The sequence below is a fragment of the Oxyura jamaicensis genome, chromosome 9 (assembly GCF_011077185.1).
Source record: "Oxyura jamaicensis isolate SHBP4307 breed ruddy duck chromosome 9, BPBGC_Ojam_1.0, whole genome shotgun sequence".
NCBI classification, from domain to species: Eukaryota; Metazoa; Chordata; class Aves; order Anseriformes; family Anatidae; genus Oxyura; species Oxyura jamaicensis.
The window spans coordinates 5,495,601-5,516,063 of NC_048901.1; the positions used below are offsets into that span (position 1 = coordinate 5,495,601).

Here is a 20,463-nt window from a genome sequence, read left to right on the forward strand (position 1 = left end):
CCCATGGTTGAAGATTGGAGATTTCTCCAGGATAATTCTTAGATCAAAGCAACATTAAAGGATGAGAAGTGCACTCTGGTATCAGAATACTTGCACCCCCATCCCCCAAAACAAGGGGAACTTAAGGAAAAAATCCCCAAATGATTAACTTAATAAGTACAGAAAAACTGCAGAATAAAAATATTACTTGTTCAGAAATATCACTTCACAAACTGTCACTTCACAATTGAGCAGATAGAAGACAAGAAAAAGATCCAGTCTTTGTGTTCTGCCCGATTTGTTATTGAATTTTTTTTTGAGGCACTCTGAATTAATGCCATGTTTTGGGACAAGTGATTCTGCAATGACTTTTGGATAGTTCCTGACACTTGACTCATAGTGACAGTGGCCTCTGCTCTTGAGCTATACGTGCATTAATTAATTTTAGTTAACACCTGAGGGTTTACCATTCCACTCAAGAGGGGTTTACCATTCCACTCAAGACGGTTGATGCAGTGTGCTGCACCTGGGCCAGGGCAATCCTGGTCATGAGTACAGACTAGGAGAAGAACTCACTAAGAGAAGCTATTAATATCAACCTATTCTTATAAATCCCAAAGATGAACACAGTCCTTCTAGTTTTCTTCTGTTTGATGTACATCTTAAAATTACATCCATGTTTTTATTTGGAAAAATATGTATATGTCTTTATAAGTTACAGTCAGGCTGGCATTAAATATAAATAAACCTGGCAAGTACAGGTATGAAGAGCAGCGTGACCTTTCACAGTTTAAAGTGCTGTTTTGTCCTTAAGTTGGACCTACAGTGATATGGTATTAATAACAAACATGAGATTGGCTTTGCCTTTGAGATACTTTTAAAACAATATGTTTTATAGCATTATATTTTATTTGGTGGTTTCTGTACCTTTGATGGGGTTCAGCTGCTTTATGCTTTCAAGCATTAGGTTGAGGTAAGAAATAATTTTGAAATTTGACCTTCAGATAGTAGCATGACCCTTGCAACTGATTTTTAAGGAAAACACTCAATACGGTGAAAATTTTGGTAAAGTTGTGGGTGCTGGCAATGTTATTCTGTCCATGCATTTTTTTTTTTTTTTAATACACCAATAGATAATATCAAAGTTCTGATACAGCAGTGGTGCTTAGAAACGTGATACAAATAGCCATTTCTGAAATGGACTGAGCCTATCTAATTGTTTCACATGAGATTATAAAGCTCAGCCATAACTGTGGGTTTTAACTAGTTTTCAAACAGTGATTTGGAGATGAATGGAATCACCTCTTGTATGAATTTTTATTCCATTTTAGCGGTACATGTCCTTTATTTGCAAGTTATTTTAATGAGTCAGGAGCATGATTTTCTGCAAAACAATCCCAGAGTATGACATTATTATTATTATTATTTTTTCTGAAAGAATTACTTGGGTTCTTTCAGGTTTTGCTAACCTAAAAGTAGTTTGTAACTTGTAGAAGGTAGGGGGCTTGTTGTCCTAGGATATTGACTTTTCTGGATGTCGTGAAATACAGAATTAGTACTGAACACTGGAAACAAAGTAGATGAATATTTTTTTTCCTGTGATGTGGGAGGTATAGAAATGTCAGGCTGACTGGGTGTTTAGGATAATAAGAATTTGTCGTTGTCCAGCAATGCTCCCACGCAGGACTTCACAAAATTCCTCCAATATTGCTTCTTCATCTGTAATTATATAATTATAGAGAAGCATTGATTAAGTTTGAGGAAGTGACTTTTTTTTTTTTTTTTTTTTTTTTTTTTTTTTTCCAGAATTCATACTCCACTTCCACCTCTCCAAAGCTTGCTGTTTTCTTCAGAGTTCCCATATAACTTACCTCTCTCCAAATTGCACCACTCCTCATGTTGGGAAGCACAAGGTGAGTCAGCCACTGGCATAAATATTTTCAGAGGGGTTGGAAGTTTTCTGCTGTGGTGGTGGAGAGACTTATGAGTAGTTGACAAGCTAGCTTGTATGAGGCAGGGCAGAGCAGCTTTTTCCTGGCAAACTTCATTATTATAACCCTTTTCCCTTTTCAGCATATTTCAAGGAAATGTGGGACAGAGCTAGGCTGACCAGATCATGGCATTTGTAGGAGACGGAATACATGTCAGGTTAGCATCAGTGGTATTTTCAGCAAAACTTTGAAATCTGAGGGGTGGGGATAACATGAGATTCATCCATTGCAAGCATTCATGAGTTAGAGCATCTCTATCCCAGTAGACACCTGCAAGATGACATGCAGAACTGAGTAAGAGGTTTATGTCTGCTCTATGCATAAGCCAGTTTGTGTGTACTTGGGATACAGACTTCTTCTGTCATAAAACTGATTGAATCAAGACATTACAAGCTCCTAAATGGCCTCAAACTATAATAACTGTATGTAAAGCAGGACATTAATCAGATGGATTTCTAAGATATGCTACCAGTCTTCTCACTGATACTTTTTTCTCTTCAGCCCTGAGGTCATATTTTGTCTGTGTGTTTTGCTGAGTGACTTATAAGAACTCTATAAATAAAAACTTATAACTGTGTTTGCATTTTCCTTGATTAAAATGCCATGTAAATGTATTTAAAATGATATGCAAATTGTATGAAGGCTCCAGGCATATTTTTTTCAGCAAGACCCTACACATTGCAAAGGTTGTTAACAGAGCAAGGAATATAAATAAATAAAATAAAATAATAATAATAATAATAATAATAATAAAAACGTGAAGTCATTACTGGAAGCAGGAGGGCAATGAAGGAGTCCTCTTACAATTATAAAATGGATTTAGATAGAGAAGGCATGTTGGTGCAGAAATCACTGTTTCCTGGTGGCTACCATGAGAAATTAATTATATCCTTATGTCTTTTACCTTTTGCTAAGGCTTCCTTCAGGAGTGCATGCTGTAACTCTCTACTAGTTAGTGCTTATGTGTTAAGCCATAATTATATATTATTAGGACAGATTTTACAGGACTTTTTTTTTTTTTTTTTTTTTTTTTTTAAAATACCAGAGTTAGTAACTTTCATTGATGAAATTTACGGTTTCAGTGGTTTCTTGTCCAAATTTTGACATATCAATTTGGTGGGACAATAAGTTATGATAGGAACCTTTATGTTACAGTTATAAAACACAGGGTTGTAAAGTAAGGGCCAGTAAGGTCTCTTAAAATATTGTACGCTATTCACAAAGCTGTATTCACAGAGGGATGGCTACAAATTCTCTTAGCATAGGGTTTAAAATTTCAAATCTCTGCACTTTCTGCTTGATTAATGTCATACTTAATTTTTTTTGATTCCATGATTTTTTGTTTTCTCTAATAGGTATGTGCATGCATATATAAGGATGTTTCCGTAGACATATATGTCAGTGTGAACAAAATGAAAGGTGGTGACTATTCTCTTCCTGAATCTGTAAGTAATGGAAAAACAGACATTGTTAAATCACAGCATATAGACAATTTCCTAATGGATTGCCTTAATGTATCTCCACATAAAAACACAGTAAGATGAAATCTCTGCTTCATTCTGCATGTTTTACCCCTGCTCTTTTACCTTAACTGACTTTAGAGCTGCTTTTGGTCACTGACTTGGCATAAAGCATCAGGATCCAGCTACTCAGCTAGTTTTGCACTAGTTTGCTGGAGGAAGGAATGGGTGCTTGGACTGAAATTGTCTAGAGGTACCTCCTTGTTAACAAAGAAGTCAAAAAGTGTTCAAGCCTTCTGAACTAGCGCAGAAAATTTTCACCAATGTGAAATTTGCTGAAGGATTGTAGGTCAAATTCAATTATGGATAAGACAGCTAAATGGCAGAATAAAATACTTCATCAGGTGTTTTTATTTAAACAAATACAGAACTACAACCCTCACATTAACTTTTGCATATGCATTATTTTATTTCACCCCAGAGATAAATATTTGTCATTGCAGTGCTAAGAAAAAGGAACATATTTCTTTCCTAGGTTGGGAGAATTTAGAAAGGGTAGATGTGATCTTCATGAGATACATAAAAGGCTTAGCTGTTCTGGGATGCAACAGGATAAGTCAGATGTAATATGCTTTGGAGCTGATCAAATTCTGTGGCAACTAGATGAATGAGTTATGAGCTGACTTGGCAGGTACCGTTCCCAAGGCAGCTAATTGTTTCTCAGCAGATTTTCTTTTATTTGCTCTCCTTTAAGAACAGTTTTCCTGGGTGACACAGAAGCCAATGCAAATATGCATAATGAGTATTTCTTTAGGTTTCAGGCAGGACACAGGGTTTCCCTCACAGTATGTGAAAACTCGAGACATTTCCCACAGCTCAGACTGAAGTGCAGAGTTGTGGTAAGATTTGGCTTTAGATAAGAATAAATGAACCCCCATGAGAAAAAGCCAGGTTATGTGGCAGGTAACTCCTTAGGTCAGCCACCACTAATATGAGAGAGATTATTAGAAATTCCTTTAATGATTTAGTTTTTTATTCCTTTTTTTTTTTTTTTTTTTTTTTTCTTCCCTTGAATGCGAGCTCAATTCAATTAACTGTGGTAAAACAAAAACAAAAAACTACCAAGGTCTTTGACATATAAAGTAAGGTACACCAATAAAGTCAAAAGGTATGTTAGTAAAGTTCAACATGTTTGTACTAATAAAATCAGTGGTTCAAGAAACTCACACTTCTGTAGTCCTTGAATGAGAGAACTTGTTCACTAGGTGTGAGTGAGTCACATCGAATGCATGTCCAGACATTTCAGTGTTTTATGTGCATGAGGGTAATGTTGTTAAGAGTGCCACTGAGCTCATAAGGAATACAGAGACGAAAAAATTTCCCCTACCAACCTTCACATGTTTTTGGGAGGGAAGGAAATCTGCAGAGGAATTCATCAAACATGACTAGTACATCTAAATTGCTTGCGGTGATAACAGAACGAGACATTAATAACAGATAAAGGAGTTCTTAGTTACACACTCAAAAGCTTATTTAAAGAGCCTAGATTAGATCATAGATCAACAGAGCCTCACTGGAAAGAGCAGCCTTGTCTTACACATAGGGCTCCACACGGCAGCACTTAACTGAGACTTTGGTGAGATAAAGCTGTTTGGCTTTAAGTCAACCTTGAGATGACTTTCCCTTAAAAAAAAAAAAACAAAAAAAAAACCACACTGATTATGTGTTTGGTTTGCATGTTAAATAAGCTGCTCTGCTAAAAATATACCCTTGCAAGGAGCTTATGTCATCTCCCCCCAAATGAGTGACAGATAGTGAAAGACAGGGAAGGCAGAAGAGGTGATACAAGAGCCTGAGTTTTAATTACAGACAGGATGAACTGGAAAGTTTGTATTTAAATTATCTAAGCCCTAGAAGACAAAGGCATTTTCTCGCATATGATAGCAAATCCATGGCAGCTAGCGGCCAGATCTACAAGTAACATAGTCACATGCAGATCTGTGGACTTCGTTAATCCTGGGCTGTTTTACAATAACTTCCAGTGCTCCTACGTACTGTGAGGCACTTGTATTCACTGTTAGTTAACTGCTTATTCTAACAAACACAGCAAAGTCAGCTGGAAAAGTTGCTGCAGTGAGGGTCGACTCCTTCACCTCAGCCCCACTGTGCATTTTCAAAACCTGGTGCAGAGTTAGCTGTCCTAGGTAAAAAGTTGAACTGATCTGTGCTAGAGTTGCTGGCTAACCCTGGGCCCACACACAGCACACATTGTGGAGCGACAGGTAAAATAGATGTATATTTCCTCCTGCCGTTTTTTAAAAGGATATGCCCTCCAGATAAATTCAAGCACTGTCAGAACTGGCACCCTTCTCAAGAATTATTAGGAAGCAAAGCTCTGAAATACCAGATTCCTAGTAAATTATCTCAGCTTTTCATTATAACCAGAGGGTTGTAGATACTCCAGGAGACCCTAAAGGGCCTTTTATTGTTTCAAGGAACTTGTTGGGGTAATTTAAATAGATGGGAACATCGTGTCCTCTGGATGAGAGGTGGATAAGCCATGATAGGCTATTATTTTAGTTGAAGGTAAGGGATGAAGAATAGGGTGTGTTTAAATTTAGAGTTCTCCACCACTGATAAAAAATCCAGCTCTGCCCTAGGGCTGTGGAGAGGAGGGCAGTTTTCAAAAGCCTATTCTTCTTGGTTTACTGCATTGTGACTTTTTATTTTGTAATCTCCTGAACAAAACAGGGATCAGAAATGGAAGAGGAAACCTCAACAATGCAGACTGGCCCCTGGGGAGGCAAGGCTGATTAATGGACAATTTTATGGCTCATTTGTAAAAAGGGAAACTCTAAAAGAGTACTCTGTTTACTTTGTCCATTTGATTCATATCAGAGTTTCAGGAGAAAAAAAAAAAAGTGTTGGATAGCTTGGGAGAATAAGCAAATAGCTTATGAGCATCTGCAATGAAGAGTCCAAACTACTGGAGGATTTATAACAAAGATTGCATGTACTAGAATGGTCAGAGTCCAACAGATTTTTCTTTATACTCATTCTTCATATCAATTTAATTGTAAATGATATTTTTGAGATTAGGGATGCATTTTCCTCTCCTAGCAGTAGCAGTAGTTATAGACCTGCAAGACCTGCAACTGATCTGGGAATTTAATCACTTTTTGGAGTCAATCTGTATCTCTTTATGTGTTTTGAAATGCATGGTTTAGTTTGCAGTGCTGTTGACTAACTCTGAAATTATAACAGCAGCAACAGCCTATTCTGCATTTTCTGAACCTCAGTAAATTAGTCTAAAGTATTCTGACTTTTTTCCTAAGTTTTGATTCTTCCTTACCCATTCCAATTCCAAAAGATTTGCTGAAATAAATGTAAACAGCATCCACTGCTCTCATGTCATCATAGAATGCTGTCCAGTTGGTCAGGCATGATTTCCCTTTAGAAATCACTTGAACAACTTCCCTAGGGACGTGCTAGAATCCCCATCATCGCAAGTTTTAAAGAAAAGATTGAACAGGATGCTTGGTAATCTCCTCTATGCTTGCTATTACCACAAAAGGTTGGACCTCATGATCTTTCAAGATCTTTCTTTTCCAGCCTTGACTACTCTATGATTCTAAATACTTGTTGAATATTTCACCTTCTTGTACTTTGTATACCTGGAAATAGTTTTCAGACTTATTTGCTTCATCACCTTCACTGGGGCTGAGGTATGGCTGATTGACCTTAGCTCCTTGGATCCTCATTCTTGTTCAGCCTGTTCCTTCTCTACTGTAGTCGAGTACACTCTATTGCGATTAAATCTTTCCTGCTCCAGATAGTTTCCCTTCGTCCCAGGGGGTCTGGGCTTCCTGACAGGTGAATCTTACCAGTAAAGGGTTGGGTGAAGAAGGCTGTTATTGAATACTTTGGCTTTCACCATGGTTTTTTTTTTTTTTGGTCTTAGGGTCCCTTGCCTCATTCTGTAGCAGGTCCACATTTTCTGTAGTCTTCTTTTTGCTGCTGATGTATCTCTAGAAGTCCTTCTTGTTGTGTAAATCAGTCTTAATAAATATGGTGTTGCTCTAATGAAAACAAGCTCTACATCTGTTTTAACAGCTTAGCTGAATTCAGCAAGGCTCTATTAATTTGTTCCTCATGAGAAACTGCCCCTGTGCATGAGGTAGTTCTGTGTTTACACTTAAATTAAAACAGAATTTGGTTCTGGGCACAGAGGATCCAAGTCACCTTCTGTATCCACAGCAACACACTGATATAAACTGAGGTATTTGGCCTAAAATGTACTGCAAGTGCTACATTTTCTCTGATGAGACTTGAGTAAAATGTTGATAAATACTGATTATAACCTCTTGTATACTTAAGCAGTTAGTTTGTCAGTTGGTAAAATAGGACTACATTGGGCATTTAAAAGTGCGTGGGATGTCTTTTTGTAAAAACTGGGACCAAACCCAAAGACAAATTTTGAGCAAGGTGGTTGGTAGACAAAATGCTGTTACCTTCAATAAAGCGCTGTTGTGCTCAGCCAGAATTTCTAGTGAAATGTAACTCTGAGTGTGTCTGTTACCATGTATGAAGGTTGAGAAAATACATCTCAAGTTTGGTAGTTTCCATGAGCATTTATTACCACCTGATTTCACTAGTTAGTGGTAATATTGCTGCAAAACAAAGCAGAGAAATATAGGAGGTGGAGTTAATTGGGGAAGCTTGCATCTACGTTTAAATTTTACTGTATGGATTCTCCACCTGAAGTGCAAAACAATGGTGTCACACAAAGGACTTCCTACCACGAAATCCTAACAGGATCTCAGAGATGTGTCTTTGACTTTACCATACCCAATGCAAAACTGAAAGCTCACGTCTGACTGGTGGATTTCCACACTGTGCTTTATTTCAGGGTATTAAATGAATAAAAACACTGAGTTTTATTAACTGTTTGTCTTTCCAGCATTTATTTTTTTTTGACTTATGGTCTACTCTGTGCCCTGAGATTTGGGACTACTTTACCATGTGATACCTGTGGAATTTGCTTTCTTCTAAGGCTGCCCTGACTTATTAGACCTTTAGACCTCTACACTTCTATTTAATCTAATTTTGTCTGTTTGAACAGTTAATTCCCTAGTCTCTTGGCAGACAAATTAATTGGTTAATTGACCGTTGTTATTCTTTCATGCAACATTCATAGTCGTCTATGAGGGATTGTCCCTGTCTGTTGTACAGCCTTGTACATTGTGGAGGTTTTGGCATTGATAAGATGCTTTTGGCCAGACTGCATATATATTATTTATTCCTGTTTCTTCACATACAATTATTCAAACATTGACTGTAACATCAAACAGAAGTAACCAAACCTACAAATGTTTCTGATCAGCTTGTAACTGTCTGACAATGCTGAGTGTAGTGGCACATGCATGTTATTGGGCACAAGCCACTGATCTCTGGAGAGGATTTAGAGCCAGAAGTCAGCAGACTAAATGGATTGGCCAGAAACCCTATTCAACAGTGTGTGCTGTGAGTGTCTGTGAAAATCTGGCCCTCCATATTTTCATGGGCATTTTAATGCCTTGGGGTGCCATTTCTCAGAACAAAATAACAGGAAGTCTGGGCTTCTCATCATGTTTCAACTGCTAGATATCAGAAGTATCCTTAGTACCAGATCTCCTGTTGTTTCTACTGCATAAGGGACTTTCTGAGGCAAACACTTTCTTGGGAAAACATGGACCCATACACAAATGTAACTATTGAAATACTTTGCATTAAGAGGGTTTCTTGTGTGATGCTGTATGGAAGGCTTGTCAAATGAGATCCCTTCTGGGTGGCCTTTGTCCATCTCCCAGTGTTTTCATGACACTTCTTTTACCGCAAAGAGGAATGAAAGGCCTTCACCTCAGAGGTTCAGGAAGAGTGGAAGGGGGTCTTGTCTGAACGATGATATACCCGGCACTTTTGTTCCTATCTCCTTCCTGATAAGCTCAAGCTGTTAAACTCCAGCTAACCAATCAGCAGAACAATTTACTACCCCGTGTCATTTTAAGTGGGCTGTCTGGCTGGAGCAGGATGTATTCAAATGAAAGTTAACAAAGTATGTTTTCTTTTGAGGATTTGTCTGCTCTAAAGAGCTTGAAGGGAACCTTTGAACGGGTATTCTCATCCTGTTGCAGCTGAAATATCCATTGTACCTCCCACAGCTTCAATAACGGCAGTTATTTTCATTTCTAGCACATTTGGAAACAAACAATATTGAATCTATTTTATTTGATGGGAGAGGTTCATAAAGAAATGGCAAAGGGCTTGCATTTTTAAAATATTTGGCCTTCAGATATCCTCTCCTTTCCAGATCCTTTAAGCCATGCTCAGGTGACCCTTACAGGCTGAGCAGCAAAACCCTGCTGGGAGAGAGGGGCCCAGAGCCGCCACAGTCTCCCTTGTGGTCCCTGCCTATCAATGTCTGCTCTTATTCCACAATGAGGCTGGACTGTCTTGGCAGGGAAAGCTTCATGAGATCAGGTATAATCCCCCAAGGAAAACAATTGTATACAATAAGAACTTGAAAGCATGAAAGGAAAAGACTTTCAACTCCTCTAAGCAGAGCTTTATTGATTAAAAACTGCATCTGCTAGTTTTCTCTAGTTAGTTCACTATTATGCTAAAAAATGTAGGAAGGCAAGGCTTGTGTTATTGCATAAATGAGCTTGTCTGGTAATTGAAAAATAAAATAAAGCTATTTGGCTACAAACCTTCACGTAAGGTAGATATCTGATTTTGTATTTATTTTTTATTTTTTCTTGTGCAGACTTCACATGTTTTCTCACCCCTTTCTTAAATCCATCTGCAGAAATGTTTATTCTCTTAATACCCTAAAGCCTGAATGTTATAGATTCTGGGTGAGATACTTAATTCAGATCCTTTTCTCCTATTCTTCTGTAGCAAGTCAAGACTTGTTGGTTCAGAGAATGTGAGTTCTTGTCTTTTCTTTTTCTTTTGGTATGGTCACATTAATGAATTTTACAACGTGGTGCTAGCTAACAATGAGATGACGGTGAAATATCTGTTTACCTCTTGTGTGACTAGAGCAGTACATTTTCCTTTAATACAGAATGTAGAAGCCAGGAAAGCTACAAGTCTATTTTTTCTCTCCGTTGCTGAGAGAACCCTTGAGAATATTCTTAAATGACACTTTATGGGATAGCTGAACCCTGCGGGTAAATGTTACCCATAAAAAGGGAACATCACACTTCTGCCATACGTACCTGAAGTGCCTTTCTGTGTGACTGGGTTGTCAACAGGAATTTCCCAGGCACCACGCAGAACTGCAGCTAAGAACAAAGGCACTAAACTGATCTTTTGTCTGCTGTGACTGCCTTGAAAGCAACTTTACAGGCACTCATTTTCTTTCCCTCACAGCCCTTGGCCTGCTGTGCACAAACAGGAGAGAGGCAGCACTGCCTGGGCTTCTCTCCCTGATGCAGGGTGATGGGCAGAGATAAATGGTTGGAAAGTTCTTGCCTCTATTCAGTGTGAGCCCTCATAGCCAGCCTCAGAGAGCATATACTTTGGGCACCTCATCAGCCTGGAGAGCCTTAACCTTTGGTCATGTTTCTGCCTGATCTTTATTCAAGCCATCCTTTTTTTTCCCCCAGTGTGCTGAGTCTGCTAGTTAAATTAACATTTGTAAATCTCCCTAGAAATAAGACAGAAAATGAAACTACACTTCATCTTTATCTGGCAATCAAAGCTTAAACTTCACGATACGAGAATGTAGAATAGATGTTAAAATCATACTTTCCTTCTTCCAAAGAGACTAAATGAGCACAAGGTACAATTAGGCTACTTTATTTAATCCCAGCTGTGAAGAGAGAGTTCTGTAAGAATGATGTTTTTGACATCTGTCACTTCCACCATCACCTTTCAGTCCCATCAGAACAAATCCATTATCCTTTCTAATTAGAGAGGGATTTTATCTAACCAGAGTTATTGGGTGATACCAGCTACGGTGACAGATATATGTCCTGGAATGCTTTCCCAATCCTGATGTGTTTATAAAAGGGATACATTCAAGACAATGTTAATTCTTTATGGCCACACTTCTGGGAAGAAAAAAACCCTGTAAATAAACTGACCATTCTTCCCTCAAAGTAATACTCGATATGCACATATAAATTGTTTTGATTGTACACTTAGCAACTGCCAGAAGTAATAGGCACGCAACAGTTTCACAAAAAGAAAATACTACAGCATGTATGTACTCAAGTAGCAATGGGAAATGCAAATTAACCAATGTATTATTTGTCATGTTTACTTTTTTATTCATTATGATTAAAGAAGTTCCTAACTTTAAATGAAATAATATAGAATGGGATTTTATGCTGTCACGTCAGTGAAAACTCTTCAAAATCAGAGACAGATGAAACCCCTTTATCCTAATGTCCTGAAATTTTGGGGGATTGTATAAAACCTGAGCCTCAGCAGGCCATAGTCAAGTAATAATGGCTTTGTGATGGGTCAGCCAAAACCCCAAACCCAAACATTTCTTAGCACTGGAACTTTTAAAATATGAATTTGGTATGACTCTGTGACTTAGCTATGTGTTTGAACATGAAGAGAATCCCCCTTCCCTAGACCAAAAATCACTGGAAAAAAAAGGCAAAGATACAGAAAATGAAGGAAAGGTAGTGGTCTTCAATGTGCATGTCATGTGCACAGATGTACAACTGACATGTGCTTAAGGTGTCACCTAACTGGGCTTGTATCTTTGTCTTAAAGCCATGTAGTGCCTGCATATTTCTGCACGTGAAGGAGAAAGGTGTTTGGACTACTGGTAACAAAGGCAAATGGAAGAGAATTGGCTCACTGTAGTCTGAAGACTTACTGGTATGTGGATATAGGCCTCAGGAAAAGGATGTCCCAAGGATGTCCCAGGAAATGGACTTCAAGCTGACTTCTGGTCCTTGGAATTTTAATTATCTATCTTGGGAGTTAGCTAGGCATCACCATAAAATTGACTGGTATCTGATGAATAAAACTGTCAAGGACTTTTAACTTCCAAAGCAAGACCTGATAACTTTGTAGTAACACAGAAATTCAGGCTATTCCTAGTCGAGCCTTCGCTGGGGCCCTAAAAAGTATAGTAGAACTTGGGTTGTAGAACCTGCATGTGCAGTTCAGATGATCTTTCATGACAGTACAACGAAGATGCTTGATTAACTTTGCATCTTTCAATTATTACAAGCGTGTGTAATTGTTTGCTTCCCTTGATTATAAGTAGGAGTCTTTTCAAGAGGGAAATTTAGTAGAAAATTTAGGAGCGAAGCTCTGAAACTCAGTGGAGCAAGGAGTTCAAACTAACCTTTTGCTATATGAATATGCTTTTCTTTAATATTTTCTGCCTCTTCCTAGGTTAAACTTTCCTAGGTCAAACAATCCCTTTCCTGAGTGGTCAGCAATAAAGCTTGGAAAATTAGGAACTTAGAAAATAGTTACCTCAGAAGGATAGGACTATATGGCACAGTTTGTTCCTCCTCGAGTTCTGCTAAAAGTTGGCTGAAACTGGTTCTCAAATTATTTGTTAAATAGTTGAAGTGTTTAATAGTAAAAATATTTTGTATGTATGACAGCTTTTCTTTCCTTACCTCTGGTCTAAAATGTACGGAAGCCAATGGAAGGATTCCTGTTGCCTAAAATAAATTTGGGATTCTGCCATATCAGCTATGTGTGGGAAACAAAGGCAGTCTGTGTCTGGTACTCAGGAATGGGGAAGAGACACCTGTAATATGGGTCTTGTTCAGTTGTAGTTTTCATATCCTTTTCATATGCTCATTCTTTATTTTCATGTAATTCATCACATATCAGTAAAGACAGCTACAATCATGCAAATAGTGGCAGGGAAACAGGAGAAATTAGTCCCCCAAACCAGTAAATATGGATTAAGGAAGGGCAGAATCAGAGAAGGTTGGAAACATTGTTTATGCTAAAAAGGCTATTTGCTGCTGTAATTTGTGTTTCTCATTGTTAGGTGGCAGGAAGCCCAGTGGCGCTTTGGCCTTGGCTCAAATAAAAGCAGTGCTGTACAGAAGGCAGATCATCTTCCTGGTGAATTGAGAGTATGCTATCTGCTGTCTACAGTCAGCGTGGAAATGGCACAAGCCTCCAGTGACTGCATTTGATGGGTAACTTCAGCATTTATCCAAATCATTTTTCCAACTCAGATGCTGAGTTCAGACTCTGCCCTTGCACTACTTTTAAATAGATTCACTGTGTTCAACAAGGTGAATTTCATTATTCCTTTCGTCCTCTTTGCTAGTACACACTGTGTTAAATCCACTGTGAGGGAGGTTTCCTGTTCACGTGGTAAAACTTGGGCTGTGAAAACTGACTGGCCAATTAATTCTTGTGGTACCTGGGGATCAACAAAGTCTGAGAAACCAAGTTCCCCCCCCAGTTACAGTTGTTGTGGTAGTGAGGAAGAGGTGGGGATCACTAGAATAATTTGATTTTTTTTTTTTTTTTTTTTTTTTTGGCCAGGATTTTTCTGTGGTGGACTCCACTGTGTTTACAACTGATTTGGGATGATGTGGTGCTGTAAAGAGCTACCAATAAAGCTACCAATAAACTAGAAGTTTGGTCTAACGGGAGAAGAGGTGAGCCAGGCTTCCTTTATGTGGCATAAGGACAAAGAGGGGTAGTTTCACACTGAGCATACTTTGAGGAGTATCAGCCTCCCAGAACTCTTGTTAGAAAGCATTGCCAAGTGAAGTATCATTTCAAAACAGCTGGACAAGGCAGGAGGCAGGCTTTGCCAGACAGTCAGCAGGTGCAGAGGACAGCAGGAGGGCAGCAGAATTTATTATAAAGCCTGCCATTAATGATCATTTTTACTAGTAATTTTATTAACGGGAAAGGTTTTTTATTGTTACTGTTTTCTCGTTACAAAGAATAGTGCTGGTGTGTGAGGCACTTTTACATATTGTATGCCAGGAGTAGATTTGCTCACCAAATCTAAAAGAGCATGTTGTGTACTACTGAGTACCTTTCAGACTTTAAGTTGCATTTTGCTCTCATCTCAGTCTAGTGTTTCCCAGTTGGAAAAGCTGACTAACCTGTGTGATTTACATACACAGTAAACGCTTTGACTTTTATAGATCCAGGGCTGGGTTTTGGAAGGAGAAGAAGAGAGTTATGTGTGGCTTATTTATTTATTTTGTTCAAATACTGCTTCAGGTGTTAGTTTGGCAGCATAAAAGCTGCCAAGTTAAGAAGAAAATGACATTCTCTATGCTAAAGTCCTCAGGAGAATTCCTGCAGGATTAAAAGAGCATTAGAAGAGTCTCCTTTCTTCCTTTAACATGCATGCATATGACCACACACACACACTTTGCTCTCTAGTGGCACTTACCAGTTTTTCAACAAATCTCCTTTGCTAAAATTTTGCAAATGGCTGCTTCATTCTTTGAAATGACTGTTCTGAATACAAGTCTGTCATAGATGGCTCTATCTGCTGGATGGTTAAGTGCAATTCCTTTGCTGCAGCAGACAGTCTGTTTTACTTTGCATTAGAGAAGTCAAGAAGTCAATTAATACACTAGCCAAGACAAAATAGTTCTTTACACCTATAGTCAATCCCACTGTGGACTCTCTTATGAATAAATTATTAATAATAAGTATATTGTAAGGCTCATTTCATCTCTCCAGGAGATACTTAATCCTGCAAGTTGGATCAAGACTCTCATTTGCTTTTAATCAGATGAAATGTAGCTTTGTGTACGCGAAAACACTACTTTAGCTTTCTGCATTCTGGTGGTGAGGCTGGGAGTCAGATAGCTGTTGTAATTTGAGAATTCTTTCAGTGTTGGGAAAAGTGAATAAATTCTCTATTTCAGGGTATTAGTATGACTCCTGTGGTTTTCTTTGCCTGTTTTTTAGCAAGTATTTCACTTAGATGGACAGAAACAATTTGTGTGGGGGGAGCAGTATGAGGGAGAGTCTTAATGGGTCACAAGCCAGCTGCTATTCCAATTACTGAGTTGTTTTATGTTACAGACTGGCAGCTTAGCAATACATTGCAGGTGCAGCCTAAGGTGTAAAGGCCATTGAACATGGAGTATCTGATGCATGACCATCCCAGACACACCTGTGTCTGTGTATTCCCAAGGCCAGCTCCCGAGCTGTATTCCGCTGGTATCTCAGTTGCCTTGCAGTACCAGGACTACACCGGCAGAGGATAGCTAAACTCAGAGGAGTTACAAGGGCATTCAGAGTGAATAGGTGAGGTTCAAAGAGAGAGGTTCAGTGAGGGGGGAACTTCAAGTATGTGACTGTGCTGCTGATTAACCTAAAAAAGCTCAGGCTTTTCCAGAATGTTTCTATGTACCTCAGCAACTGAGGCCAGTAAAAGGGAAAATGAGATGAATTTCAATGTATGGTCTTCTCTCCAAAGGTTAAGGTGCTTGGATATAATTTTGCACTAAAATACAGAAGAAGAAAACTAGGATAGATTCTGTGCCTTAAAACCTGGTGTAAAGTAAGAATAAACTGGATGCCATCATTCTATATTTAAATCAGTAAAAGAACAGGATTTGGCCCTTTACGCTTGATTTGCAATGTGTGGGTGCTATTAAAATTCTACTTAAAAAAAAAAAAAAAAAAAAAGTGAGTTGCAATCTGTCATTTAATCTGAAGAGTCACTGCAGCAGTGATATTCAGGTAAGAACCAATTAATTATAATGGTATTAATGAACATTTCCAAATGCACATTTCATTTAGTTATAACAAGATAGTTATCTATGATGCATTGAATATCAAATCAGCTACCAAACTATGGAAGAGAGACTTAATAGATCAGATAAATAGCAAAATACATAAATCTTTAGTCTTAATATGAGAGTTATGTCATCTGGACAGATAAATTAAAAAAGAAAAAAACACTATCTGTAGAATTAGGTTAAATACTAATCTAGAATTTTTTAAATGACTTTAACTCTAAAATCATAGAGATCAGAAAGAATCATATTTGGTGACTCCTGTAGGGGATATGTCCAAGTGTGGACTGAAGGATAATTTCACCTTTACTTCCTCTGCCACCAGCAAATGCTGAGCATGCTGGTAAGAGGGAGGTTTTTATCAAGATACATGCACTGTACTGTAAATGTCCAGTAATATAACAGAAATTACACTGAATTGCTAAAGAAAAGATAGTATGTTTTATTATTTCACTCATAGCCCAGTTTTGTGGAAGTGAATCTTCTGTTTCCTGTCAAATTATTTTTAACGATGTTAATATAATTCCTCCTCTACATACAGTGATTTTTTCATAACTCTGGCCAGCGGATAAGAGAAAATTATGTATTCTTTGAATTTTACCAGGCACATTTTATTTTCTCAAGGGCATATTTACTTTAATCACAATACCAGCCAGCCAAAGAGCCTGATTGACCTGACAGGGAAGCTAGTACAGGCTCAGAGTGTCTTTCATGTGATCAGGACCACCCATCTATCTAAGCTGGGTCTGGACATGGCGTGCTACTCAGGAAAGACCAGTCACTATGGCAAGTGTTGTGCCAGCAAGAGAAGAGAATCATCTCCACAGGCAGAAGGGCAGGAGTGAAGGTGAACAGATAAAATAGGTCTCTCTAACTCCAAAAAGGTCCAGACCATTGCAGAGGAAATCAAGGGGACATTATAGAGAGAACATGTCGTGTATCTTGCATAGTAGTCATGCATCCCTGCCTCTCTGCTAAGGTGTCACTTATGGACATGCTGCAGACATTGTTAGATGTCTCGGCAGTGCCCAAGAAACGTTCTCATCCTGCCTTGTGTGATGGATCAAGGCCAGGGAAAACTGACTGCCGCAGCAGTGGCAGTCAAAGCAGCGGGGCAAGGTGCAAAGTTTACGCCTGTTTCTCACTTTCCTTTCAGCTCCCAGTAACTCAGTGCTCAGAAACCTCTAAACTTTCTCTCCTGCCAAATGAACTCCCCCTGTTGCGCCCCTCCCACACCCTGCCCCCCAAGTAGCAGTGCTCCTTACTGCTTTCTACTGCCAGTAGCCATTTATATCTTGCTTCTGTCTTAGTTTCTGAATCCTTCTGACACCTCAAAGTGTTTAGCCCTGCTCCACACCTTATCCCAGCCATGTGGGCTACCGCTAGTCAGCCATAATTTAGATTTATAGAAAAGGAGAACTTGGAAACCTGCAAATAATCTTGTTCCTTAATGCAAGAAAACTGTCACAGAGGAAAGGAAAACTTGATGGGAGATTGGCTAAATATTGTTAAAGGAAATCAGATGTTAAGCAATGGGCAGTTCTGTGAGGAAATTCATTCTCTGCTGGTTCCTGAGCAAAGTGATGCCTAATGGGAAACGTATGAGTTCGAGATGTGGTGAGCAGTCCATTGCTGATATCTAACCTGACTTCTTTATGCCTTGGCTTTCTAAACCTGAAACGGAGCCAGTAGGCCTTTCCTACATTAGAGAAATGTTTTAAGGAAAATGCATGTAGTGCTTCAGTACTGCAAAAAGTAGAATGCAATAGTCAGTAGGCAGATTTACCTAATGTAAGCAGTAATCCTAAAAGACTTATGAACTGGTTTCATTTTAGAAAAGCAGAAAAATGAATTGAGATTTAACAGACTTGGTAACAGAGGAATACTCAATTCTCTCTTTGCTACCTTCTCCACAGTAAATCCAGAGCTGACTGCTTTCCATCACAGGCTCAGCAAGTACAATTCAGAAAAATTTCAGTAACTTGTATGAAAAAAAATGTGGTGGCTGAGAATACAATTGGTCTTTTAGTACAGATCTTATATGGCCTGCATGGAAGAGGCTTGATAGATAATAGAAAAATGATATTGATTTATCCATTTGTGTTCATTTTGAAATATATGTTGGTGACATGAATTCAGAGTGGTGATGAGGAATATTTCAATATTAAATGCTTCTTACCAAAACACAGCAACAAATTGTTATGGTTAAATGTGATGTTGTAATAAGTGGCTTGCTAGCCTTTTCAGTGGCTCTTTTGATTAAGCTCTGCTTGGGCCTATTGGAGGCAGTTGTGGAGGCTCTGTAGGAGATGTAGTCTACAAGTACAAAGAGCAAAAATATTCTTAGACATTCACTGTGTGACTTAAAGGAAGAACTTGGTGCTCAATATCAAGTTACAGCTTGACATGACCCCTTATAATGAGACCTGGAAGAGAGCCCAACTTGCACTTTGCAAAGATAGGAAAAAAAGGAAGGAAAATGGGGTTCACAGAGGCTTCTAAGGGATAATGAAAATCTGCAGAAGCAAGGAAGGAAGTAATAAAGAATGGCCCTGGATAGCCCGAATCAAGCTGGTGTTGGGGATAGCATCTCAACAACTGTCTTTGAGTGGAAGGTTTTTGAATCCAAGGCTGGTGGGTAGAGATTGTGCTGTCTCTTATGCAGTGTTAAGTAGAAACCTAAAGTTTAGGAGAGGAAGAACTGTTTTGCCGCAGGAGCAAGGTGGATTTGAAGGAAAGGCCTGAAGGCATACAACCAGGATTGTCATTTGGAGGGCTTCTTAAAGGACAGGTTTTGGTTTCCCAGAATCGGAAGACTTCCATTTGTGACATGAATGGCTTTGCTTAAAAAGATCCACCTCACATTCCCATTCAGTATGCCTAGGAAATGAAACAGGTAAAGAATACCAGCTATCGCTCTGTGCAAACAGTTGCAAGTCTGACCTGTTGGGAAAGCATTTGTGATAAAGGAAAGGTTCTTAATATCTTATTATTATTATTATTATTTTGTGTGTGTGGACATCTAAATCTCATATTCACTTATGATCATTGAAATCCTATCTTCTTTAAGTTACTTTCAAAGACTGAGCATGAGAGGCTTATAGGTTTTACCTTTCTGACCATATGTTTTCTCTCTTGATTATATATTACAAAGTCTCTTCCATTCTCTTGTAATCTAACATTTTTTCCCTAAAATATTTGTGGCAGACAACAGTGCTGCTTTTTAGGCCACAGATGAGCTTTCCTTATATATCAATGCAGAGTCAGTGGGGTCAGTGCCTTAAAACAAGGAATCCCTTGAAATGTACCTCCAAGAGCAAAATGCCATCCCATTGTCAGCTAGAATGCCATAATTGCTGTGGTTGCTACTTTAAGACTGCTTTCCTTGGATGGAAATGATTAAAATTCACTGGTTGTTATGAACACTGCTATGCTTTAGTGAGTTTCCTCTGAGCAAAGTACTGGGAACACGTAAAGAACACCTGAAGGGGAAAATAGGTAATGAAGGGTTTCTTGTACTGAAGGATGACTCTCACATTGAGGAACAAAACCCAAGCAAAATGTTTTGTAATCAGTGTCAGTGTGGACAAAGCAAAGGAATGGTTCAGTGGACTGGCTGCTACTAAGTGTGTATGTTTATGCATTATCGACCTCAGGTAATGAAGTCCGTCTAAACTTTTAGGCCCTGGTCACCTTTGATTCAGAAGACAAATGTAGCGTATGTGGGACAGCGTATGTGGGTAGGTAAAGAGATAAGTTTCATTGGGACATCTTTGAATTAAACTGAATAAATGGCATGCTGCCATGTCAATGATCTTTCATGGAATGCAAATAGGTCTGTCTAATGTAGAGAAAATGCACATAATTCATTTTAGACTTTAATTAGGTTTTAATTTAATCATATATTGGTACCAAAGCAGACTTTGGCAAAAGATTCTGATATTAAAGCCTTCAAGGCTTTTCTGGAGAACTCTAAATGTTTTGTATGGTAGTAAATCAACTTGCAAAGTGGTGACTATACAACACGTGTATTTTTGCTCTAAAATGGTTGAAACAGGACTTATTATAAAACTTAAAATGGGGAGCAAGGGGAACGTAGACTTTTATGAGAGAAAATACTAAGTGAGTCATACTGTGAGTCACTCTTTATCTCAGGGAGATGATTTCTTTCGAGCATTGCCTTTTAGGATAGTAGTAAAAAGATCCTGAGAGACCTGTTGTCACTATCTCGCTCTGCTTGCTCTGCTTAGGGTTGGTGGGGCACCC

The 20,463-nt window shown here is 38.6% G+C and overlaps 1 long non-coding RNA gene across 3 annotated transcripts in view; it reads left to right on the plus strand.

Moving 5' to 3' along the window:
• The window catches only part of LOC118171745, a 47,365-nt gene that overhangs the window by 18,989 nt on the left and 7,913 nt on the right, over positions 1-20,463 (plus strand). For all 3 annotated transcript variants that reach the window (XR_004753360.1, XR_004753359.1, XR_004753361.1), the window contains exons 3-5: positions 1,786-1,892; positions 13,964-14,079; positions 14,250-14,252. This is a non-coding gene — a long non-coding RNA (uncharacterized LOC118171745). The remainder of the gene's footprint in view (positions 1-1,785; positions 1,893-13,963; positions 14,080-14,249; positions 14,253-20,463) is intronic.